Raw genomic sequence first — 27668 nt, forward strand, 5'->3', positions numbered from 1 at the left:
TCGATAATTAATTGCTGAGGCATAATACTTTTTGCTTTTGACCTATTGCTGCAAATGAGGATAGGTAACGTCATTCGTCATGAGTCAGCTGTAGCAAGATTATGTAACAAGGCAGTACATGTGATCACATTTATAAATGATAAACACAAATGGGTAAAAAATATAAAAATGCAAGTACTAGAACAGGTATAATAAGTAACAGGTTTAGTAAGTGTCATGAAAAGCTTCTCCTGGAAAAAATACAAAAACGGATTATTGACCTGAAAGAAGAAACGCACACTATGCTGAAAAGTAGTGAACTTCGAATTAACAAGTAGTGAAATGTGTATAAAATGTGTTCCATAGCTGTCCTTTCCAAAACTTTCCGTCATCCTACTATGCAATGTAACACCTGCTGTCAAAGCAAACCGCAACAAATACTTAAATAACTACGTGGCATAAAGAAAAAAAACTTCATTATCCATATCATCATAACTTCACCATTATCATCACCTGTAAAGAAAAACTTCATTATTCATAATACCATTTCCTTCATCATTATTCATCAGTATTCACTATCATCTGCAAAAAATCACTTCATTACTCATTACCTAACTATTCCTTATCTCTAGCATATTTCATCACTAAAAATAAGATGTGTAGTTCAGTCTGACAGCCTGCATCAATCACCTTGTAATCTGAAAGAAAAAATTAGTTAAGACTGCTATTCTGTGATGAGTATAGTATATTCTTGTTAATGCTTGTTAATCCTGATCCCTTTACTCTTCCTCATAAAGTTATTGCATCTCCTTTCGTTTATTCCGTAGGTGAAATTCCCATTTATGTTAAATTTATTTCTTAGAATCATCATTCCTTTCTGAAATTGATGAACAAAGATTAATGTCTTGCATTTAAATCCTATACCCACTAAATAATGACTGGTTTATGGTGACACAATTAACCATACAGCATAACATGACAGAAAACGTAATATGTCCAAGACATTGACAGTGTTCGGATGCGAAAAAATGTACACAGAATAATACAATGCAGTAGCAAAAAAATGTGAAACAGTCACGATGTTGAGATGTCATAAGGCAAAAAAAAATGTCAAAGTCGACTGGTGTGTGTTATATCTTAACTATTTCATAGTGCATACAAACAAAACTGGAGTACAGTCATATACACAAAAAAATGGAAAATGTGCACGGTCTGATGTGTAACGACAAGAAAAGCGACCTGCTAACCTTACCTTGCCGGGCACTTGCCAAGAAAAAAATACGATAATCATCAATAAGTAGTCACATAAATATAATTGCAGAAATAGTCGTAAATGTGTAAATTCATCTGGAAAAATATGCACGGTCTGATGTGTAACGACAAGAAGAGCGACCTGCTAACCTTACCTTGCCGGGCACTTGCCAAGAAAAAAATACGATAATCATCAATAATTAGTCAGGTGAATTAATTGCATTAGTAAATGGCATCATAGTGTGTTGAATCATACAGTGGTTTCACTCAATAAACGGTTTAATGTTTGAGATATGGTGATTGCCTTTCGATTTTCTGGTTCTCAAAGTTTCGACGTGTACAACATTGGGGTGAGGGATGCTGCGAATCCGATACGGACCTGCGTATAGAAGTTCAAATTTACTGCACTTACCTTTTAATTTGCTGGATAAATAGTGTGTACGTACTAATATCTTCTGTCCAACGTGAAAGTCGCGGCGTGTACAAACCTGTTTTTGCTGTCTTCTCCGGCGCTCTGCGGCACGTTTGATGTTGTTCAGCGCAATGTCAATTATTTCGTGGTGTCGTAGGCGACGATTTTTGGGGAATTCTATTAATTCTTTAATTTTGTTCGGTGGTTCAACGTTTTTCAGTATAACAGTCGGAGATAGCATAGTGGATTCATTTGGAATGGAATTAATTACATCTTGGAATGAGAGTATGTGTGTATCCCAATCAATATGTCTTTTGTGGCAGTATATTCTGCACAGCTTACCAATTTCCTTCATTAATCTTTCACAAGGGTTCGAAGAAGCGTGGTACTTGGATATATAGATCGGAGAAATGTTTCTAGCTCGTAACATGCGTGTCCATACACTACTACGAAATTGAGATCCATTGTCAGAAATTACTTTCATTACATGCCCTACATGAGATAGAAAATGTTTTACAAATGCTTTCGAAACAGTTTTAGCAGTAGCTTTGCGTAACGGAGTGAAAGTAACAAATGTTGAAGTGAGTTCAACAGCGACAAAGATGTAGCAAAAACATGGTAGTGAGGTCGGACATGTTCTTTTGTGTTCCGATTCTACTTTGTTACTATCCGTAATAGTTTGCACGTGTCAAAATTAATCATTTGCTGAAAAACATTTGTTTGTGTTTTGTGAGTGTCGTAAATTGGTAGTGACAGCAGAAGACAACACAGCTGACGGACAGAAGCATTAGCTCGCGCAGCTGACCAAAGCATGTGAAAAAAAAAAAAAAAAGAATACTATGTCTCGTAATGACGACGAAATGAAATTTTCAAATGCAACTTGTTGAATGTACATGACGCTGAAATTTGCTTTGCAGAAGTTGGTTGCGATGTCTTGCTGATTGTTGCCGAGAGAACGCGATAGTGCGTCTGCTATAACATTTTGTGTGCCGGGAATATGAACAATCGTAAAATTAAATTCTTGTAAATATAGTTTCCATCTACTTAATCTGTCGTGAGTAAATTTAGCTGAAAGCAAAAATTGTATAGCTCTATGGTCTGTGTAAACGGTGGTATGTCTGCCATAAAGAAAGTGCCGAAATCTCGTAAAAGCCCATACAACACATAATGTTTCCAGTTCTGTAACGGAATAATTTCGTTCAGCAGGTGACAAAATGCGACTTGCAAATGCGATGTTTTTAATTACTGTAGAACCATCTTCTTCAATTTCCTGAAAAATATGTACACCTAAAGCGGTGTTAGAGCTGTCAGTGGCAATGGAAAAATTTCTGGTGAGATCTGGGTGCGATAAAAGTAGAGCATTCAATAAAGCATGTTTCAAATAACATTCTCGTGAACAAAATTCTGCGTGTCAAAAGTAATGTTTGCGTTACTGTAGTATGCAATCTGTGCTGTATCTGGTTAAATTCTATCGTTCGTCCTGTTATTTACGGGAGGATGCTGTGGCATATCCACTATATGAACTGTTCTGTTATTTCTTACTGACGTGTTACGCTATGGATGACACCTATTGTCTGTTCCATTCATGATTATTTGTTGTTGCTGATGTTGTTGCTGCTCATAAGATCGACTGTTATTAAATGTACGCTGAAAATTGTGCTCATCATTCTTTTTACGTCTGTCCTAATAATCATTCCTATACGGTGTATTGCGATAGGAATTGAAATAGAGTGTTGTCTGTACGTAGTTATTTCTTTGCTGCCATGCGTTACTATTTGTTGGAGCTGAGACTATACGTGCACGCGGCGAAACATTAAAGTTTGGTTGACCTTGTAGACTGCATTGTTGGTTAGGTATGCTAAGCGGCTGACTTTCATGCTATTGTGGTGAAAAACATCTATTGTTACAAAAATATGGTTCCGCCTGCTCAAAATTTTATACATACTGATGATTACGATTTTATCTGTAATTAAAATTACGGCGGTACTGGAGTGCCTACTGAAAATTGTCACATTCGGTAAAAGATTTGTCGTATCCGGTTTTCATTACATACGTTTCTTAATACTAGGTAGAGCAATAGTTAAAGAGCAGTTTGGATAGATATAAAGGATAGTAGAACAAAAGGCAGCAGTGCAGAAAACTAAAGATGAAACAGCACTACTACAGCTCGGGGCCCTATGCTCGCTACGGCACATATTCATTAAAGCGTAATGAATCCCCTGAGGTCTTTTACGCACTGCAAATAAATTTTAGCTTTTGTGTTACAGGCAATAGCGGTAAAATTTCAAAGGCAAATTGTTGTATTCGTGCTAATTCAAGTTTCCTCATTACAGGCAATGCTGATGAAAATGCAATACCAAATTGTCGCCTCAGGTTCAAAGCTAGTTTCTGCATTACAGGTAGTAGCGGTGAATGTACAAAGATAAATTGTCGTATACAGTGCAAAGCGTGTGCCTGTACGCTGTCATTATTAAATTCCTTAGATTTTCTTACAAATGCAAATTGCTCGAAATCTACGTTCTCGTCACTTAGTTTGATAATACGTTCAGGTTTGTGTGAAAGTCTGTTTGTCTGTGTGATTTCGGATTTCAAGTTGCGTAGCTTTTCAGATTTTAAGTCGCGTGGCTTTTCGGATTTTAAGTCGCGTAGTTGCTGTAAATTGTTCACATTATACACGCTGCGTAAGTCTGACAAATGCTCGCAACGTGGCGGATTCTGTGACGTATTGGTGACTGAAATAATTGTTAATTCTGTTACTTTAATACTTTCGTCAATCTGGTTATTGTGTCGTTCACTTTTCTCGTCAACTTCCGTATTCGGAGTGTATGAAACTTCCACTGACTCTAAATTAACTTCGTCGCGAATCTGTACTTCGTTTTTAGGGCATTGTTCGGTGACTGCATTAATTTCGTGTATCTGTGTTGCGTTTGCTGAACATTGTTCAGTGACTGCATTAACTTCGTCTTTATGTAATTCTGTTGTGCTTACATGTGTACTATTTAATTCTTGTGCAACAGTGCCAACTTTTTCATTACTGTTATTAGCACAAGTCTTAGTATTCACACGTAATTGTACTTCAGTGTCCTGACATTGTATGGTAACAGCTGTAATCTGTTCGCTAACTTGTTTGTTCTGTTCTTTACGGTCGTCTTGTTTTTCGTTTGTGAGATCGACACTTTTATCAATTGTTTCGCTAAGTTGTTTGTAATGGCTGTCGACACCCTCATCTACCTGCCTGCAATGGTTGTCAAAACCTCCATTAAGTTGTTTGAAAAAATTATTCATCATTTCCCTCCGCTGTTTGTACTGTTCCCTAAGTTGTTTGAAATTTTCATTCTGTTGTTTACTCTCTTCCCTAAGTTGTAGCAGTATTGCCATAATTGGATCCGAGCCAAAATTACCATTTCTATTATCTGTACTGTTCAATAGTGGATCTGGAATTGTTTCACTTTCTGTAACCATTTGGTCATTTTGAAATTTACAAAAAGGTTTATCAGTCAAATGTATACTATCAGTCATTGTTTCGGAATTAAATACATCTGTCCTACTTTGTGTGATCTGTTCATTTTCATTAGACAGATTTGACTGTACATTACTTGAATTTTCCAAATCGGGTGTGTTAAGCTCTACAGCGCTCATTACCATAGAGCATTCTGCGTCATCAATTGTCGTCAAGTTAACAGACGAGACAATTGAGTTCGTTTGTTCATCATTAAGGTGAAAGTCATCATTAGTGGTTGGAATGCACTGATTGTTAGTGAACGCAGGATTGTCATCATTACGTTGCGTATCACAATTACTATCGGTCACGTTGTTTAAGTCGGTAATTTCATTCACAATACTTCGCGATACACTATTCACAGTCTTTCGCGGCATTTTTACAATAGTCAAAATTTTTCACAAAACAAATAGGCACAATGCAAAAGCAACACACAAATACAACAAAGCAGCAAATTGCCGTTGACCTGTAGAAAGAAAGTCACAATATTATTAAAAGCGTTGCGCCAAATCCTAATTATCTAAGCAAATAAGAGCAGATACCTGACTGTCGCTCAAAAGACTCTCAACGAAATACGATCCTGGACTGGGTGTCGCCAAGTGTAACCTCCCCACCGTAATTTTAAAAGAAAGAAAATATAGCAATACTTAATAGAAATGGGAGCCAAGTGTAACCTCCCCACAAAAATTTTTAAAAGAAAATAACGATACTAATTAGAAATGCTGATGGACATGGCTCTATGCGTAACCTGCCTACAATCAAATGTACTGACAATGGCAACAAATGTGAAATTCGCAATCTGACTCAATTATAAATCCTTCAAAAAATTAAAGTCCATTCAGTGACAAGAAAATTCAATTAAACCGAAATATCGGTTTTTGGCCCTGTGTAAAACAATCAGAATTAAAGTCTTACCTCAGAATAAATGGATGTCACATATCTGCTCTTGTTGTTGCGCACCGCTTGGAGGAACTGCATTGGAAATAATAATATTCTCTTTTTTTTTGTGATTTTAGTGGAATTTTTCTTCAAAAAGAAGTGGAATGAAATGGGAAGTGCAACGAGATCTTTAGTTCAAAAAAATTAAACTTTTGAGAAAATGCTTTTGAAATAAAAAAATTATTATTGGGAGACTTGTTGGAGAATAATTACAATAAATAAAATTTTTCATTATCTAATGATTATATTAATTAACAGTATACCTTATTCCTCATCTTGACCATTGTTGCCGACCGCCTACATCACACAACCGCACTGGGCTGCTACTACTGACCGACCGCTCTGCATGACGACTACAGACTCAGTACTGCTCTCAACTAGACAGAGCTACAGACTCGCAACGACTGACTGACTGCTACTCTGCATAGCGACAACTAACTCGCAAAGACTACTACTGACTGAGAACCGCTCGCAACACTCGCGCGGTCAAGCGCATACTCTCTGGTCACAGATGCTACAATGCCTCGCCATCGCTGCTGCGTTACATACGTGTTTCAGAATGTGTAGAACAACTTCAGACGTATCATCTATCTACAACTATGGTAAATATTTGAAGTTAAACATGTAAGCGAAAATAGTTTAGAAAAGTTGCTGGTAAGGTTTTCGGGATGTGAGGTCGTGGTCCAAGAAACTTTTATGTTCCTGACGTTTCGTTCAAGCCCGCGCTGAACATCCTCAGAGGCGCTCCTCCGCTGAGTCTTGCCGAACATACTCTTTTTAGCTTTTGACATAGTGTCCTTATTCACTATGATTCCAGCTAACGAAGTTACAATTTTTGTAACGGATATTTTCCCAGGAGATTTGACTGCTGTTTTTAGACATTTGTAGACAAATTATTTAAGCGAAAATTACCTTTTGGTAATGCTTATGCCTGAAATTAATATATTCTATTTACAGTAACTGATTTCTTTCACAGTTTATCATCTGCAACCATACACAAATTAATGTAAATAAATTATTTAAGCAGCCTAAATAATTTGTCTACATTAAGTTGCATATGGTTGCAGATGACAAACTGTGAAAGAAATCAGTGACTATAAAAACATAACACATCAGAAAAACCACACCATGTGGTGAAAACGTATGAATTCATAATGTCATGTGTTTTCTTCGAAAATCTGTAATTGCGATTCAAAAACTTATATTTACAAGTATACAAACAGTAAAGAACATCCTTTATATTTAACAACCATAAGATAAAAGCCCACTGAGGTTGCTGCAACTGCAGTGAAACATGTTTGGAATAAAAAATAAAATTATGTTTTGCTAAAATTGAGTTACTGTGGCTATTGCGCCTGTGGATAAAAATTATACTGCAGAAAGTATGGTTTTGGAAAGCCTCCCCTCCTCCCTCTCGCCCCCACGCCCATTAACTCGCTGAAAGACGACGTACATACATTGAGGATCTGGTTAGAAATCCTCTAGAATGGTTTGTAGGCCTGAAACTACCAATGTTCTTCAGTGCGTAACACAGTACGTGCAAACATAAGGGCCGGCCAGTGTGGCCGTGCGGTTCTAGGCGCTTCAGTCTGGCACCACGTCACCGCTACGGTCGCAGGTTCGAATCCTGTCTCGGGCATGGATGTATCTGATGTCCTTAGGTTAGTTAGGTTTAAGTAGTTCTAATTTCTAGGGGACTGATGACCACAGATGTTAAGTCCCATAGTGTTCAGAGCCATTTGAACCATTTTTTTTGCAAACATAAGAAATAATGGCAAATAACAGTAGCACTGGAGTAACTCTTCTCGCCCTCCATCCGTGAACAGAACGGGGAGAAGCCTTGAAATATGACACAATAAAAAGTATTCCCCACGTCGCGCTTGACAGTGATCCGCAGAGTGTAGATGTAAGTTTAGATGGCCAAGGAGTTGATAAACGTTAGACAATATTTCGCCATAACAACCTGTTCTCTGAATAAGGTGAGTTAGCTAGTGTTACTCAGCGTCATGGTTCGAGTGGCCGGCAGTTAGAATTTGTCGGCATTTGTTTTACATTCTTCAGCGAGGCAAACAAAACTGTGTCAATTATCCTCGTCATTCTCTGCATGCATTTCATTTTGCCTGTCAATCACTCCGTCTTACGTGAATTCCAGATAGTTAACAGTATTCGACCATATTTCACAGCAAAATAAAACGCTGCCATTGTTTAAACCTCAAACGTGACCTATGTGTTCATTCCTCTTCATATCTCCACACATTCTTACACCCACAGTAGTACTACTTTGGACTCGTTAATCATGCTTTCAACGGCTAATACCCCTGTTACTCTCCATGAAGTGCATAATTCTACTCTTCACTACTAGAAAAACTGTCCTACGTTAATACATGGTTCCTAGCCAATTATTTGTCAATAAACTTTGAAATAGAAAAAACTCATTACTATGCAGCACGGAATTTCTAAGAGATTTTCCTCCAAACTTTGTCCAAAATACGACGGTGAACAGACAGAAGAGGCTGACAGCGTCAAATTCTTGGGATTACAGGTTGGTAATAAGTTCAACTGGGCGGAGTATAGCACAGAACTGCTGAAGAGGCCAAAATATCTTTATTCGCCATGTGGATGTTGTTGTACATAGGTGTATTAAAGAATATCTAGCATACTTTGCTTACTTTCATTCCGTAATGCCAGACGCGGTCATTTTCTTTGGGTTAACTAATCAAGACTAGCTCAAGTTTCTAGAGTCCAAAAGCGTGCGATGCGAATTATCTGAAGAGTGAATTCAAGTACGCCCTGCAGAGGACTTGTTAAGAAATTGGGAATACTAACTGCTATTTCCCAATATACTCATCCTTTAATGAGGTTTTGCATAAGTAATACATCCCTCTGACTAACAGCTCAGTTCGTGAAATCGCTACTAGGTACAACAACAATCTTCACAAAGATTCAAGTGTTTTACGTTGCCCCATCAATCAGGCACATGCTCTTTCAATACCTTGCCTACAGCCATGAAATGTTTAAGTACTAATGAAATTCAGTTTAAGAGGAGCCTTAAGATCGTCTTGGTGGCCATGTTCTTCTGAACGGTCTCATGTGTATATATTTTAATAATAAGAAACGTATTACGTCAAATCTGTACATTTTCATGCCAGTAATATGAACAAAGTGGTAAGTGTTCCAAACTGATTTACTCTTTGGCCATGTATGGATGCAATGTACAACACTAAACGCCTGTCCCGGAACCCGGTACCATTTGCGGCTTCCAGAGGCAAAAAAAATCTGATTTTCAATATTTCGCGTGTTATTTGACCGAATTTAAAAATTTGAGATTGTGTCACACTGTGGTCATTAATAGGTATAGAGTAATTTTAAAAGTTTTACAGAGTAAGACAAATACTAAAGATAGAAACTGTGTCTTTTGTCTTGGCGTAGTGTAACTGACGGAGTGCAAATACGCATACATTATCGATCCCTTAGGCCTGTTTGAGAATGACAGTTTGCAAACAGTATCCGCGTGAACCACTCGATGTACCTGCAATGTTATATCGTTTCCCAACAGATAGTTCAGGAGTACGGCGCCATAAACACTGAGACGCGTGAATCATTTTGCTTTCCTTAAAATGGAGTGCAAATAAAGATGCTTATATTCATCCGGTGTTCCAAAATGAGAGCTCTTAACGACTTCCAACAAACCTTAAGCATAATTTCAAATCTTTTCTAAGCACATAGAATGAAGGCTTCCACTGGTAAACCAGTCGGGACGTGAGGTCGTGGTCCAAGAAACTCCCCTGTTCCTGACGTTTCGTCCAGGACCGCAATGGACATCCTCAGAGGAGCTCCCCCGTTGAGACTTGCCGACTGACCGGTCGGACGTCCGAGGGTGATATAAATACTGTAGGAAAGGGGGCGCGGTCAAAGTAACACGTGATGAGCAGAGAATCCTTGTCAGAGATAAAACTTAACTATCGATTGTCGTCTTCTCAAAAATAAAGCTGTCTAGCAATTCTGCGGAGCTACTGTCCATATGTCGCTAAGTTTCATTGCCTCCTCTTTCCTATTAAAATTATCCTGATGCTTTTAAATTTCAATGGCTTCTCTACATAGTCGTGAATAATAATTTGACGTTGTAGATAAAATTACTGTTTCGGAAAACTTCACTTCTTGGTTTCCTGACTGAAAAGCATGCTCTGCTACAGCTGATTTCTTTACTCTACGTAGTCGGCAAAGGCTTTTGTGCTCTTTTAGCCGTGTATTTACGCTCCTCTTGATATTTACAATATAAACTTTACCACGAGCACACGGAATTTTGTATACAGCACATGTCGACAGAGGAGGGCGTTTATCCTTCGCAGATCGGGGTACTTGACTTATTTTCTTTGTTGATCTACAGACCGGTCTAATGTCATGTTTCTGTAAAATCTTACCGATCTGATCTGTTACGTTTTTGATTAAAGGGGGAAAAACTGTATTTATTTGTCGTTGCGGTTCATCCTTGCCATTCGGCCTTCTGTTCCTTGGTCGCAAAATTCTCATTACCTCTTTCCCTGAGTAGTCATTTTCTCGAAAGCCTGCTTTCTATGTTTTATTTCAGCGTACAAGTTTTCTGATGTGCATATCCGTTCGGATCTGTCGCCAAGACTTTTATTGACACCTCTCTTTTATTGGAGATTGTGATTGGAGTTTTTATTCAAATATCTGTCTGTATGTGTTGCTTTCCTAAAAACGTTATGTTTCAAACTTCCATTGGACTACCTCATAACTGAAACAGCCAAGAAAGATATTCTGATATCATTTTCAGTTTCCATCGTGAATTGGATTTTTGGATTAATTTTATTCAGATGATCAAAGAATCAGTCGAAGGACTTTCTACCATGGGGCCAAACCACAAATGTGTCATCTACAAACCGGTACCAGAGAAATGGTTTCTTATTTGCTTTGTCCAGAGCCAACTGTTCGAATTTCTCCATATAGAAATTAACGATCGCAAGACCTAATTGGTTACCCATTGCTACATCATCAAGTTGCTCATAAAATTCATCGTCCCATTCGAACTGGACAGTGCATTGAGGTGCATATTAAAATTCTTAGGCTACCAGTAAATCCCCGATTCTTTTAAGAATGTGTAAAACAACTTAAGACGTATCATCAATCTACAAACTAATTACTGTGGTAAATATTTGAAGTTGAACATGTAAGCGAAAAAAGTTTAGAAAAGTTGCTGGTAAGGTTTTCGGGATGTGAGGTCGTGGTCCAAGAAACTTTTATGTTCCTGACGTTTCGTTCAAGACCGCGCTGAACATCCTCAGAGGCGCTCCTCCGCTGAGTCTTGCCGAACATACTCTTTTTAGGTTTTGACATAGTGTCCTTATTGACTATGATTCCAGTTAACGAAGTTACAATTTTTGTAACGGATATTTTTCCAGGAGATTTGACTGCTGTTTTTAGACATTTTTAGACAAATTATTTAAGCGAAAATTACGTTTTGGTAATGCTTATGCCTGACATTAATATATTCTATTTACAGTAACTGATTTCTTTCGCAGTTTATCATCTGCAACCATACACAAATTAATGTAAATAAATTATTTAAGCAGCCTAAATAATTTGTCTATATTAAGTTGCATATGGTTGCAGATGACAAACTGTGAAAGAAATCATTGACTGTAAAAACATAACACATCAGGAAAACCACACCATGTGGTGAAAACCTATGAATTCATAATGTCATGTGTTTTCTTCGAAAATCTGTAATTGCGACTCAACAACTTATATTTACAAGTATACAAACAGTAAAGAACATTCTTTATATTTAACAACCATAAAATAAAAGCCCACTGAGGATGCTGCAACTGCAGTGAAACATGTCTGGCATAAAAAATAAAATTATGTTTTGCTAAAGGCGGCTGCCATCCAGAAACATATTTATAATACGCCATTGTTTACAGTGGATCGATGGGGAAACAATAACTTCAATGATACCCAAAGAAAAATAAACCGTCACTGTCTGCAATGGACATTAGTTTTCTTATAGTTCGTTTAGACACCGCATATAAAAGAGGAACGAATTTTCTAATTTATGAAATGAGAGTGGCAACCTTAAGCCCCCAAAGTGTTTGTGCTGTTTCTGTCTTGGATTTACTGCAAAACGCAGATCTCTTGTAGGGATAGCAGACGCATGACAGTGTGAGAGTGAAACAGCGCGATAACTGGAACCATATTCAAAAGTCCAAGTACGCCGAACAAACGATTCTTGCGGAAAAAAAACGGTCTAAATTGACCACGTAATTGCGTCGACAATCTGGCGGTATGTGGACAGAATCACTGTCGCGTCCAGCCATGGTGAAATGGTACCGCGAATCAAGGTCGCGTAGAGGAGGGTGGTGCTGGTCGGGAAGGAAGGCCATTCGCAGCCGTCGCAGCTTTTCCGACGATGGGGACGTTTACCCAGTGGTTCTCGAACTGCTCCGTAACCAAGGAATCGATTTTCCTCGTCGAGGACCTGAACAGTCGGGAGATGGCTCCGACAGTTTTTGAGATGGTAACTATGTTGCAAAATAGTGCCATCACTTTGAAGTGTACTGGAACATTCAACAAAAGTTAATTGACTTCTCATAACAATATATATAACTTACTTTTTGGAGTCCCCTTGTAAGATCCTGGAACAGTGATTACACTACTCTCCCTACTTAATGAAAACTAGAGTAATAACACGCTGATCACTTAATTAATGTAACTGTCAACGTGACCTGAAAGCTAATGATCCAAAGGTTTCACTTCACCTTCTACGTCTACATCGTTGCTCTGCAATTCACAATTAAGTGCTTGGCACCTTGCACCTATTTCTCTACCGTTCTACTCTCGAATGGCGCTCGGGAAAAACGAACACTTAAAGCTTTCCATGGGAGCTCTCATTTCTATTATTTTATTATTATGATGGTTTCTCACTGCCTGTTTGCAGCTAGGGTGTACATTTAACTACCATTTCATTCTAGCGAAGCTGCATGGTCATCAACTGCAGCTGTTCTTTCGGAAGCAGGTACTACCTTCACACATAGTTAAAATGTGGCTTCCCGACCATTTACCTTCTTGTGCGAACGCACACACTATGCCCGAACTTGTACGGGACTTGGTACATTAATCTGCAACAAGTAATGAGTGTGATGGGCAAACATCTATTAAACGCACTACGAATGTAGTGGTGTGGACATGTTGGGAATGTGGGTCTCACGGGGAGCGTGCAGGGGAAAAGTCCCTGCAGGCGCACTATCCTCTGTCGCCTCGGTGGTTCAGATGGATAGAGCGTCTGCCATGTGAGCAGGAGATCCCGGGTTCGAGTCCCGGTCGGGGCACACATTTTCAACGTGTTCCCAATGAAGTATATCAACGCCTGTTTGCAACTAGAGTGTCCATTTAATTATCATTTCATTTACAATAAACACTGTGCCTAGTAACCAGGAGGTGCAGGGTTCAAGTCCTCGTCCGGCACACATTTTCACTCGCCACTGCTAATTCCGCACAAAGTCCGGATGCAGCTGATATCATCAGTTACTCCCATTTCCTTTCTCCCGCCTACCCCTCCAATTTACATAATAATAATAGTTGAAGTACAGACAGTTCTGACACTGCGAAATGGAGTGCGTCTTCGGCTGTAATGACCACAGAACACAGTGATAAGTGCCGAAAGCATTTCGCAGAAGCCGGATGCCTTCTTTGTACCTCACCCGCTGGCGGTGGACCGAGCCGCGCTACCGCCGAAGCGTGCAGCGTCTCCTTTAATTAGGAGCCGGTAATTGCGAGGGCGGCGTCTCGGTGACGGGCAGTGGCGAAGTGGCGGTGGTGGTAGTGGTGGCAGCTACAACTGCAGGAAGGGTGGCCCGCGTAGTAATTACTGCCCGTACCTCGCAGCGAAGGCAAGGGTGGGCGTTGAGGGGGTGGGGGTGGGGGTGGGGGAAGAGAGGTTAGGGGAGCGACCGGCAGAGCAGCCGAGCGATGCTTACCTCCGACGGTTGCCAACTGCAGCTTAGCAGCAGCCCGCTCCCAGGGAGGTGGGTAACTCTGGCTGGTGTGTAAGGCCATCATTGAGACCGTGCAGCCCTAGGCGTCCACGACAAGCGATAAAGAAACACAGTTAAAGCCTTTCATTAGAAAACATTACCCATATCAGAAAGAAATTTTCACTCTGCAGCTGAGTGTGCGCTGATATGAAACTTCCTGGCAGATTAAAACTGTGTGCCAGACCGAGACTAGAACTCGGGACCTTTGCCTTCCGCGGGCAAAGACTCAAACTCGGGAGGGCACTTGCCCGCGGAAGGCAAAGCTCCCGAATTTGAATCTCGGTCTGGCACACAGTTTTAATATACCAGGAACTTACGTTATCATTGTCACTTACCTTCGCGCGAGTTATAAGTCGCTGGTGTGGTGCAGAGAGATTCTATGCACGGATTTCGTCCCTTAGAAATGCCACAGACTTTGGGTACATAACACAACCACATCCACACCGATGTGTCAAAACATTATAAGCACCTGTTTAATAGCATGGTTCACTTTTCAAATACAGTACATGCTTGGTATGGATTCTACAATATATGCCAACAGATGTCTACTCACTCGTAACAAAATTCCCACAAGTTACGGGACAGTGGTTTGTGGGCAAGCAGCTGGCACCAGATGTATGTTCCAGTGGCTACAGATCTACATCTATATCTACATCCACACTCCGCAAACCACCTGACGGTGTGCGGCGGAGGGTGCTTTGAGTACCTCTATCGGTTCTCCCATCTAGTCCAGTCTCGTATTGTTCGTGGAAAGAAAGATTGTCAGTATGCCCCTGTGTGGGCTCTAATCTGTCTGATTTTATCCTCGTGGTCTCTTCGCGAGATATACGTAGGAGGGATCAATACACTGCTTGACTCCTCGGTGAAGGTATGTTCTCGAAACTTCAACAAAAACCCATACCGAGCTACTGTTCGTCTCTCCTGCGGAGTCTTCCACTGGAGTGTATCTATCATCTCCGCAACGCTTTCGCGATTACTACGTGATCCTGTAACGAAGCGCGCTGCTCTCCGTTGGATCTTCTCTATCTCTTCTATCAACCCTATCTGGACGTATCCCATACTGGTGAGCAATATTCAAGCAGTGGGCGAACAATTGTACTGTAACCTACTTCCTTTGTTTTCGCATTGCATTTCCTTAGGATTCTTCCCATGAATCTCAGTCTGGCATCTGCTTTACCGACGATCAACGTTATATGATCATTCTACTTTAAATCACTCCCAATGCCTACTCCCAGATAATTTATGGAATTAACTGCTTCCAGTTGCTGACCTGCTATTTTGTAGCTAAATGTTAAATTTCGCAGCACATTACACTTGTGTACATTGAGATTCAATTGCCATTCCCTGCACCATGCGTCAATTCGCTGCAGATCCTCCAGCATTTCAGTACAATTTTCCATTGTTATAACCTCTCGATATACCACAGCATCATCCGCAAAAAGCCTCAGTGAACTTCCGATGTCATCCACAAGGACATTCATGTATATTGTGAATAGCAACGGTCCTACGACACTCCCCTGCGGCACACCTGAAATCACTCTTACTTCAGAATACTTCTCTTCATTGAGAATGACATGCTGCGTTATGTTATCTAGGAACTCTTCAATCCAATCACACCGTTGGTCTGATAGTCCATATGCTCTTACTTTGTTCATTAAATGACTGTGGGGAACTGTATCGAACGCCTTGCAGAAGTCAAGAAACACGCGATCTACCTGGGAACTCTTGTCTATGGCCGTCTGAGTCTCGTGGACGAATAGCGCGAGCTGGGTTTCACACGATCGTCTTGTTCGAAACCCATACTGATTCCTACAGAGTAGATTTCGAGTTTCCAGAAAAATCATTATACTCGAGTATAATACGTGTTCCAAAATTCTACAACTGATCGACGTTAGAGATATAGGTCTATAGTTCAACACATCTGTTCGACGCCCCTTCTTGTAAACGGGTATGACCTGTGCCCTTTTCCAATCGTTTGGAACGCTACGCTCCTCTAGAGACCTACGGTACACCGCTGCAAGAAGGGGGGCAAGTTCCTTCGCTTTTTTTTTTTTTTTTTTCGTCATTAGTCTACTGACTGGTTTGATGCGGCCCGCCACGAATTCCTTTCCTGTGCTAACGTCTTCATCTCAGAGTAGCACTTGCAACCTACGTCCTCAATTATTTGTTTGACGTATTCCGATCTCTGTCTTCCTCTACAGTTTTTGCCCTTTACAGCTCCCTCTAGTACCATGGAAGTCATTCCCTCATGTCTTAGCAGATGTCCTATCATCCTGTCCCTTCTCCTTATCAGTGTTTTCCACATATTCCTTTCCTCTCCGATTCCGCGTAGAACCTCCTTATTCCTTACCTTATCAGTCCATCTAATTTTCAACATTCGTCTATAGCACCACATCGCAAATGCTTCGATTCTCTTCTGTTCCGGTTTTCCCACAGTCCAAGTTTCACTACCATACAATGCTGTACTCCAGACGTACATTTACTCCTCAAATTAAGGCCGGTATTTGCTATTAGTAGACTTCTCTTGGCCAGAAATGCCTTTTTTGCCATAGCGAGTCTGCTTTTGATGTCCTCCTTGCTCCGTCCGTCATTGGTTATTTTACTGCCTAGGTAGCATAATTCCTTAACTTCATTGACTTCGTGACCATCAATCCTGATGTTAAGTTTGTCGCTGTTCTCATTTCTACTACTCCTCATTACCTTCGTCTTTCTACGATTTACTCTCAAACCATACTGTGTACTCATTAGACTGTTCATTCCGTTCAGCAGATCATTTAATTCTCCTTCACTTTTACTCAGGATAGCAATGTCATCAGCGAATCGTATCATTGATATCCTTTCACCTTGTATTTTAATTCCACTCCAGAACCTTTCTTTTATTTCCATCATTGCTTCCTCGATGTACAGATTGAAGAGTAGGGGCGAAAGGCTACATTCTTGTCTTACACCCTTCTTAATACGAGATCGTCCACTCTTGTTATTCCCTCTTGGTTGTTGTACATATTGTATATGACCCGTCTCTCCCTATAGCTTACCCCCACTTTTTTCAGAATCTCGAACAGCTTGCACCATTTTATATTGTGGAACGCTTTTTCCAGGTCGACAAATCCTATGAAAGTGTCTTGATTTTTCTTTAGCCTTGCTTCCATTATTAGCCGTAACTTCAGAATTGCCCCTCTCGTCCCTTTACTTTTCCTAAAGCCAAACTGATCGTCACCTAGCGCATTCTCAATTTTCTTTTCCATTCTTCTGTATATTATTCTTGTAAGCAGCTTCGATGTACGAGCTGTTAAGCTGATTGTGCGATAATTCTCACACTTGTCAGCTCTTGCCGTCTTCGGAATTGTGTGGATGATGCTTTTCCGAAAGTCAGATGGTATGTCGCCAGACTCATATATTCTACACACCAACGTGAATAGTCGTTTTGTTGCCACTTCCCCCAATGACTTTAGAAATTCTGATGGAATGTTATCCATCCCTTCTGCCTTATTTGACCGTAAGTCCTCCAAAGCTCGTTTAAATTCCGATTCTAATACTGGATCCCCTATCTCTTCTAAATCGACTCCTGTTTCTTCTTCTATCACATCAGACAAATCTTCACCCTCATAGAGGCTTTCAATGCATTCTTTCCACATATCTGCTCTCTCCTCTGCATTTACCAGTGGAATTCCCGTTGCACTCTTAATGTTACCACCGTTGCTTTTAATGTCACCAAAGGTTGTTTTCACTTTCCTGTATGCTGAGTCTGTCCTTCTGGCAATCATATCTTTTTCGATGTCTTCACATTTTTCCTGCAGCCATTTCATCTTAGCTTCCCTGCACTTCCTATTTATTTCATTCCTCAGCGACTTGTATTTCTGTATTCCTGATTTTCCCGGAACATGTTTGTACTCCCTCCTTTCATCAATCAACTGAAGTATTTCATCTGTTACCCATGGTTTTTTCGCAGCTACCTTCTTTGTACCTACGTTTTCCTTCCCAACTTCTGTGATGGCCCTTTTTAGAGTTTTCCTTTCCTCATCAACTGTACTGCCTACTGCGCTATTCCTTATTGCTGTATCTATAGCGTTAGAGAACTTCAAACGTATGTCGTCATTCCTTAGTACTTCCGTATCCCACTTCTTTGCGTTTTGATTCTTCCTGACTAATGTCTTGAACTTCAGCCTACTCTTCATCACTACTATATTGTGATCTGAGTCCTTATCTGCTCCTGGGTACGCCTTACAGTCCAGTATCTGATTTCGGAATCTCTGTCTGACCATGATGTAATCTAACTGAAATCTTCCCGTATCTCCCGGCCTTTTCCAAGTATACCTCCTCCTCTTGTGATTCTTGAACAGGGTATTCGCTATTACTAGCTGAAACTTATTACAGAACTCAATTAGTCTTTCTCCTCTTTCATTCCTTGCCCCAAGCCCATATTCTCCTGTAACCTTTTCTTCTACTCTTTCCCCTATAACTGCATTCCAGTCGCCCATGACTATTAGATTTTCGTCCCCCTTTACATACTGCATTACCCTTTCAATATCCTCATACACTTTCTCTAACTGTTCATCTTCAGCTTGCGACGTCGGCATGTATACCTGAACCATCGTTGTCGGTGTTGGTCTGCTGTCGATTCTGATTAGAACAACCCGGTCACTGAACTGTTCACAGTAACACACCCTCTGCCCTACCTTCCTATTCATAACGAATCCTACACCTGTTATACCATTTTCTGCTGCTGTTGATATTACCCGATACTCATCTGACCAAAAATCCTTGTCTTCCTTCCACTGCACTTCACTGGCCCCTACTATATCTAGATTGAGCCTTTGTATTTCCCTTTTCAGATTTTCTAGTTTCCCTACCACGTTCAAGCTTCTGACATTCCACGCCCCAACTCGTAGAACGTTATCCTTTCGTTGATTATTCAGTCTTTTTCTCATGGTAAAATCGAACTGGTATGCCATCAGGTCCAGCTGTCTTTCCTCTTTTCAGCGATTTTGTGGATCAGAGGCATTTGCTGGCTAAGACATCAATGTGAGTTCACTGTCATGTGATGCTTCTCAGATTACTACAGCTTGATTCTGGTCTTGTATCGCGAGATTTACGCTGCTGGAAGATGTCATAGACATCAAGAGAAGACATCAAACACGAAGGGATGCAGGGGGTCAGCAATAATGGCTCTGAGCACTATGGAACTCAGCTTCTGAGGTCATTAGTCCCCTAGAACTTAGAACTAGTTAAACCTAACTAACCTAAGGACATCACACACATCCATGCCCGAGGACCGCAATAATGTTTACGCAGAATGCATGAGTCTGGTGAGTCTTGACTTTCGGAAAAAATATCATCCACACAATTCCGAAGATTGCAGGAGCTGACATGTACGAGAATTATCGCAGAATCAGCTTAACAACTCATGCACATAAGTTGCTAACAAGAATAATATACAGAAGAAAGTAAAAGAAAATCGAGGCTGTGCTAGATGACGATCAGTTTGGCTTCAGGAAAGATAAAGGCACGAGAGAGTCAATTCTGACGTTGCTGTTGATAATGGAGGCAAAACTGAAGAGAAATCGAGAGAAGTTCATATGATTTGTCGACCTGAAAAAAGCGTTCACAATGTAAAATGGTGCAAGATTTTCGAAATTCTGAGAGATATATGGATAAACGTAGGGAATGGCGGGCAATATACTATATGTACAAGGAACTAGAGGGAATAATAAGACGGGAACAAGAGAGAAGTGCTCGCATTAAAAAGGGTCTAAAGCGATAATGTAGTCTTTCATTCCTACTATTCAATGCATGCATCGAAGAAGGAATGATGGAAATAAAAGAAAGGTTCAGAGGTGGAATTAAAATTCAAGTAGAAAGGACATCAATGATACGATTTGGTGATGACATTGCTATCCTGAGTGAAACTGAAGAAGTATTTCATAATCTGCTGAATGGAATGAACAATCAAATGAATACAGCGTATGGACTAAGAGTAAATCGAAGAAAGACGGAAGTATTGAGAAGTAGTAGAAATAAGAACAGCAAGAAACTTAATATCATGATTGGTGGTCACTTAGTAGATGAAGTTAAGGAATTCTGCTACGTAGGCAGCAAAATAACGAGTGACGGATGGAGCAAGGAGGACCTCAAAAGCAGACTATCGCTGGCAAAAAGGGCATTCCTGGCCAAGAGAAGTCTATTACCATCAAACATAGCCCTTAATTTGATGAAGAAATTTCTGAGAATGTACGTCTGGAGTATGGTAGTGAAACATGTGAAACGTCCCCTTGGAAAAATTAATGAATGGCTTGGTTCAAATGGCTCTGAGCACTATGGCACTTAACGTCTATGGTCATCAGTCCCCTAGAACTTAGAACTACTTAAACCTAATTAACCTATTGGACATCACACACGTCCATGCCCGAGGCAGGATTCGATCCTGCGACCGTAGCAGTCGCGCGGCTCCGGACTGAGCGCCTAGAACCGCTAGACCACCGCGGCCGGCAAATTAATGAATTACTGTGCTGATAAACCTCTTACGTTATTTGCTTTTCAAACAGCTGAGCAAAACTGAACGTTCTCATACATTACTCTCTTTACTTATTCTGATCAACACTAAACTGACACACAATATTTTTAGCGCAACGCAATCTGTCTATAAAAAATCCCTACAATGGCCCTGACTAACAATAACCTATACCTTTCACAAATCACTTACCTCACAAAAATCTTCGTTACTCGAACTACTGCAATACAGCGAGCGCCACTACTGCCAGCTAAATAAAAAATTCAAACTACTGAAGGCACTAACTACTGATAGGCATAGTTAGCAAATGGTGGATTATGATAGAGAACAAACAATGTATTTACCTTAATAGTGTTCAAAAGTCATAATATATACACTCCTGGAAATTGAAATAAGAACACCGTGAATTCATTGTCCCAGGAAGGGGAAACTTTATTGACACTTTCCTGGGGTCAGATACATCACATGATCACACTGACAGAACCACAGGCACATAGACACAGGCAACAGAGCATGCACAATATCGGCACTAGTACAGTGTATATCCACCTTTCGCAGCAATGCAGGCTGCTATTCTCCCATGGAGACGATCGTAGAGATGCTGGATGTAGTCCTGTGGAACGGCTTGCCATGCCATTTCCACCTGGCGCCTCAGTTGGACCAGCGTTCGTGCTGGACGTGCAGACCGCGTGAGACGGCGCTTCATCCAGTCCCAAACATGCTCAATGGGGGACAGATCCGGAGATCTTGCTGGCCAGGGTAGTTGACTTACACCTTCTAGAGCACGTTGGGTGGCACGGGATACATGCGGACGTGCATTGTCCTGTTGGAACAGCAAGTTCCCTTGCCGGTCTAGGAATGGTAGAACGATGGGTTCGATGACGGTTTGGATGTACCGTGCACTATTCAGTGTCCCCTCGACGATCACCAGTGGCGTACGGCCACTGTAGGAGATCGCTCCCCACACCATGATGCCGGGTGTTGGCCCTGTGTGCCTCGGTCGTATGCAGTCCTGATTGTGGCGCTCACCTGCACGGCGCCAAACACGCATACGACCATCATTGGCACCAAGGCAGAAGCGACTCTCATCGCTGAAGACGACACGTCTCCATTCGTCCCTCCATTCACGCCTGTCGCGACACCACTGGAGGCGGGCTGCACGATGTTGGGGCGTGAGCGGAAGACGGCCTAACGGTGTGCGGGACCGTAGCCCAGCTTCATGGAGACGGTTGCGAATGGTCCTCGCCGATACCCCAGGAGCAACAGTGTCCCTAATTTGCTGGGAAGTGGCGGTGCGGTCCCCTACGGCACTGCGTAGGATCCTACGGTCTTGGCGTGCATCCGTGCGTCGCTGCGGTCCGGTCCCAGGTCGACGGGCACGTGCACCTTCCGCCGACCACTGGCGACAACATCGATGTACTGTGGAGACCTCACGCCCCACGTGTTGAGCAATTCGGCGGTACGTCCACCCGGCCTCCCGCATGCCCACTATACGCCCTCGCTCAAAGTCCGTCAACTGCACATACGGTTCACGTCCACGGTGTCGCGGCATGCTACCAGTGTTAAAGACTGCGATGGAGCTCCGTATGCCACGGCAAACTGGCTGACACTGACAGCGGCGGTGCACAAATGCTGCGCAGCTAGCGCCATTCGACGGCCAACACCGCGGTTCCTGGTGTGTCCGCTGTGCCGTGCGTGTGATCATTGCTTGTACAGCCCTCTCGCAGTGTCCGGAGCAAGTATGGTGGGTCTGACACACCGGTGTCAATGTGTTCTTTTTTCCATTTCCAGGAGTGTATATAGCAGTTCATGACATCCATTCTTACAAATGTACTGTTTCTGATGGACACACGTCCAGATCATCCGCTCTCAAAAATCCGACATCTCACTTCCCGACATCCACCACTGCTGGCGGCTCACCTCCAACTGCGCAACGCTACGCGCTGTTAGCAGCCAATTGCCCAACGCTACAATAGCGACTATTGCAACAATGCCGACCAGCCTCAGACTGCACACAGCACAGCCAGTGATTGTCATACAGAGCGCTACATGGCGTTACCAATACAAAAACCTAAACTGCCTACTTACACATGGACTGTGGGAAAACCGGAACGGAAGAGAATCGAAGCATATGAGATGTGGTGCTACAGGTGAATGTTGATAATTAGGTGGATAGATAAGGTAAGGAATGAGGAGGTTCTGTGCAGAATCGAAGAGGAAAGGAACTGAAAAGGAGAAGGGACAGGATGATAGGACATCTGTTAGGGCATGAGGGAATGACTGCCATGGTACTAGAGGGAGCTGTGGAGGACAAAAACTGTAGAGGATGACAGAGATTGGAATACATCCAGCAAATGATTGAGGACGTATGTTGCAGGTGCTACTCTGAGATGAAGAGGTTGGCACAGGAAGGGAATTTGTGGCGGGCCGCATCAAACCAGTCGGAACAATGACGACATAAAAAACGTTCTGTCATGGCCTCTTTGAGTTCTGCCATGGGTCACACAAGAGCCCCACAAAATGTACCCCATTACGTAACTCTGCTCTCACCGGCCTGCATTTCTGGCTCTTTTGAAGCAGACGCTCACCTGGACGACGGCGTGTTAGCATCTAACCACCAACCAATTCGACTGATTCGACAGACGGCACGTCACTATTGATCCACGGTCAAAACTCAGTGATGTTGTGTCCACTGCAGTCGTAACTGACGATCACTAAGGGGTCGTGTGATGTGGGGCTCCATGTTCAATAATGGTGTGTTCCGAAACACTTGTGCCTGCACCACCGTTGTACTCTGTCGTCATATCTACCACAGATCGCTGCGTATCCTGGATTACACAGTGGATCCTCCGTTGTGATGAGACGTGGACGTCCAGTATCGTGAGGCCTACGCGTTATTCTACCATTCCTCGATCACTTGCTGTAGGCGCTCACGACAGTACTACGCCAACCGCCGACCAGCTTCGTCGTTTCAGAGATTCTCGTGTCCAGTCGGAATGCCTCATCAACGTGCCCATTGTCAAATCCGCTTATAAACTATGTGATCAAAAGTATCCGGACAACCCAATAAACACACCTTTTTTCGTATTAGGTGCGTTGTGCGACCACCTACTGACAGGTACTCCATATCAGCGACCTCAGCAGTCATTAGACATCGTCAGAGAGCAGAATGGGGCGCTCCGTTGAACTCACGGACTTCGAACGTGGTCAGGTGGTTGGGTGTCACTTGTGTGATACGATTGTAAACGGGATTTCCACACTTCTAAACATACCTGGATCCACTGTTTCCGATGTGACAGTAAAATGGAAATGTGAAAGGTCACGTACAGCACAAAAGCGTACAGGCCGACCTCGTCTGGTGACTGACAGACACTGTCCACAGTTGAAGAGGGTCGTAATGTGTAATAGGAAGACATCTATCCAGACCATGACACAGGAATTCCAAAATGCATCAGGATCCACTGCAAGTACTACGACAGTTAGGCTGGAAGTGAGAGAATTTGGATTTCATGGTCGAGCCGCTGCTCATAGGCCACACATCACTCCGGTAAATGCCAAATGACCCCTCGCTTGCTGTAAGGAGCGTAAACATTGGACGAGTGAAGAGTGGAAAAACGTTGTATGGAGTGAAAAATCACGGTACACAACGTGGCGATCCGATGGCAGGGTGTGTGGGTATGCCTAATGCCTGGCGAACGTCATCTGCCAGCGTATGTAGTACCAAGAGTAAAATTCGGAGGCGGTGGTGTTAAGGTGTAGTTGTGTTTTTCATGGAGGGGGCTTGCACTCCTTGTTGTTTTACTTGGCTCTATTACAGCACAAGCCTACATTGATATTTTAAGCACCTTCTTGCTTCCCCCTGTCGAAGAGCAATTCGGGAACGGCGGTTTAATCTTTCAACACGATCGAGCACCTGTTGATAATGCACGGCCTGTGGCGGAGTGGTTACACGACAACAGCATCCCTGTAATCGACTGGCCTGCACAGAGTCTTGACCTGAAACCTATAGAACACCTTTGGGATGTTTTGGAACGCCGACTTCGTGCCAGGCCTCACCGACCGACATCGATACCTCTTCTCTGTGCAGTATTCGTGAAGAATGGGCTACCATTCCACACGAAACCTTCCAGCGCGTGATTGAATGTTTGCCTGCGAGAGTGGAAGCTATCATGAAGGCTGCGGGAGGTTCAACATTGTTTTGGACTCCAGCATTACCGATTGAGGGCGCCACGCACTTGGAAGTTATTTACAGCCAAGCGTCCGGATACTTTTGATCACAAAGTGTATCGGTGAGTTTCCTCATTTGCTACCCGTATCTTTGCTAAAAAGACTGCCCATTCGCCTCTCTTCCTGTTAAATTCTTTCCTTACCGCGTCACGTGCACGCAACACCATCAGAAGTCGGTTCGCCTCGCGGTGGCTCATATCCTGTATTTTGGAGGAGGTATGTCATTGAGAATTATCGCACAATGATCTTAACAGCCCATGCGTCCAAGTTCCTACAAGAAAAATATGCAGAAGAATGGAAAATATGATTTTGTAGTTGCTAATGGAAGCGAAATCTGACCTTCGAAAAGCGTTCGACAACTTAAAAAATTTCAAGACGTTCGAAATTCTGAGAGGAATATGTGTAAACGTAGGGAAAATACAATATGTACAAGGAACTAGAGGAAATAATAAGACGGGTACAACAAAGAAGTACTCGCATTAAAAATGATCTAAAGCAATAATGTGCTCTTTCATTGTTACTGTTCAATACATGCATGGAAGAAGCAATGACGGATGTAAAAGAAAGATTCAAGAGTTGGATTGAAATTCAAGGTGAAAGAATGTCAGTGATAAGATTCGTTGGTGCTGCTGCTCTACTCTGAAATTGAAGACGAATTACAAGATCTAATAAATGTGATGAACAGTCTAATAAATAGAGAATATGGCTTGAGAGTGAATCGAAGAAAGACGAAAGTATATAACAGTGACGGACGGAGGAAGGAGGACATAAAATGTAGACTAGCACTGGCGAAGAAGGAATTCACAGCCAAGACAATTGTGCTAGTATCAAACACAGGCCTGTATTTGAGAAAGAAACTGCTGAAAATGTCCGGTTGGAGTACAGCATTGTATGGTGGTGGGATATGGACTGTTGGGATATCAGAAGAGATGTGGTGCTACAGAAGAACGTTGATAATTAGGTGGACTCATAAGTTTAGAAATGAGTAGGTTCTCCGAAGAATCGGCGAATGAAAGAAAATAAGGAAAACACTGATAGGAAGAAGGAACTGGGTGATAGGACATCTGTTAAGACATCAGGGAACAGGGGGGAAAAACTCTGGAAGAAGTCGTTCAGTAAAAAATTGACGGTTACAAGTGTTACTCCCAAATGAAAAGATTGGCACCGGAGATGAATTCTCAGTGATCCGTATCAAACAAGTCAGGAGACTAATGACTGAGAAAAAGCCACTTTGACAAATTCTGTGTCATGGCAATGTAAATTCTGGGCTGGCATGCCAGTGAGACAAAGAAATGTATAATTTTCTGGGGCTAGATAACTCAAATGGCAGTTATCGGCACTTTTATGGTTCAACTGGTTTAAATTCGATAATTTAATGTAATGTTTCTGTGACGTATTTATTAAAACAAGTCTAGCACCAGCAGGTAAGGTGGCTACCGTAGGATATTCATTGCAGTACCAGGTGGTTAGCTTGCAGGTTTGCAGTGAGCGTGTTCGCAGGCTTTATCTCTAAAACAATTAGTACGTACAACACAGCGAACTATCATTCAAATTATGTATATTGGATAATCAGCTTTCACCCACCCGGCTAACCGCGGGTGTTAAAGGCGTTGCTTCTGGAAAGGGGACGTGCGTAGGCCCCGGTCCTTTTTTAACTTTTAGATGAACCGTTATTGAAGTGGAAGTGGTACTGCTACTGATTTTAAACTTGTAGAAATAAGTAATATCAAAAACAGCAATTTTTATAAAATGTATTAACTACGCGACCAGTTTCGATACTACTTTAGTGTCATCTTCAGGATCCTGAATATAAGAAATCACGACATGTAATATGTGAAAAGTAATGGACAAATCTTGATGACTTCGTAATATTAAAGCAAGGTAACTTATAATGGTTATTTGAAAACAATGAAGCCCCATATGAATTGAAAGCTGTAGTTATGTAAATACTACATGTACGAAAGAAAGCTATTGTTTAGATATTATCCTATATATTTCAAAGTTTGTGATACAACTTGAATAACACTACAGTAGTACAAGGACAGTATACCGTCGGCTGCTTGTCGAAGAACTGTATACAACAAAATAGCGGTAACAACTGTGTTAGGTAGTCGTAATGCAAAGAACATTGGCTTATGGGATCGTAACCAAAAGTTTCCAAACTCAAAAATAGTGTATAGTGCCATAGTGGGCATAACAACAGGAAAAATAGGCATCAGGAAGTTTCTGCTACTTATAAGTAACGCAAAACTAATCCTATTAAAATAGTAACCTGTCAAGCCTAAAATAAATATCTGAAATACAAATAACGAAAAACATTTCTGTGCGTCATAAATAAAAATCAATATTTCTAGATAAAACGGGAGAAGAGTACGTCCATTATTCAGTCGCAAAAGGGGGGTTAAATTAATTCATCAAACATAGGTACATGCACGCAGGCTGAAAAGTTGTAGGGGGAAATGTCATGATCAAAATGAATTTCCGAAACACCAGAACTGAAAAATTACTCTGTGCACTTAAAAAAAAGAAAATTAAAATAAGGAAAGCGTTTCTAGGTAAATGTAGACAGAGATAGGTCTACCATTCAATCGCGAAAACGGGAAATTACAAGTCACACTGTAATGACGCTCTGTAGTATCGATCACCAATGTCGTTAAGGAGCAAAACACTAAAAGGAGCACTTGTTGCAATTTACAAAGCAGCACAATATCCATTAATAACATGAAGCCTCCAATCGTGGAAAGTGTTCCATGAAATAAATAAGAAGCAACAACCTACATCGAAGCATGACGTTTGCCTTAT

The 27668-nt window shown here is 41.7% G+C and overlaps 1 non-coding gene across 1 annotated transcript; it reads left to right on the plus strand.

Moving 5' to 3' along the window:
• The first annotated feature begins 13352 nt into the window (after positions 1 to 13352).
• Trnat-ugu lies at positions 13353 to 13426 on the plus strand. Its single transcript has one exon. It is a non-coding gene; the product is annotated as a tRNA-Thr (tRNA).
• The last annotated feature ends 14242 nt before the right edge of the window (positions 13427 to 27668 follow it).

Source organism: Schistocerca americana, chromosome 8, assembly GCF_021461395.2.
Source record: "Schistocerca americana isolate TAMUIC-IGC-003095 chromosome 8, iqSchAmer2.1, whole genome shotgun sequence".
Classification (NCBI taxonomy): domain Eukaryota; kingdom Metazoa; phylum Arthropoda; class Insecta; order Orthoptera; family Acrididae; genus Schistocerca; species Schistocerca americana.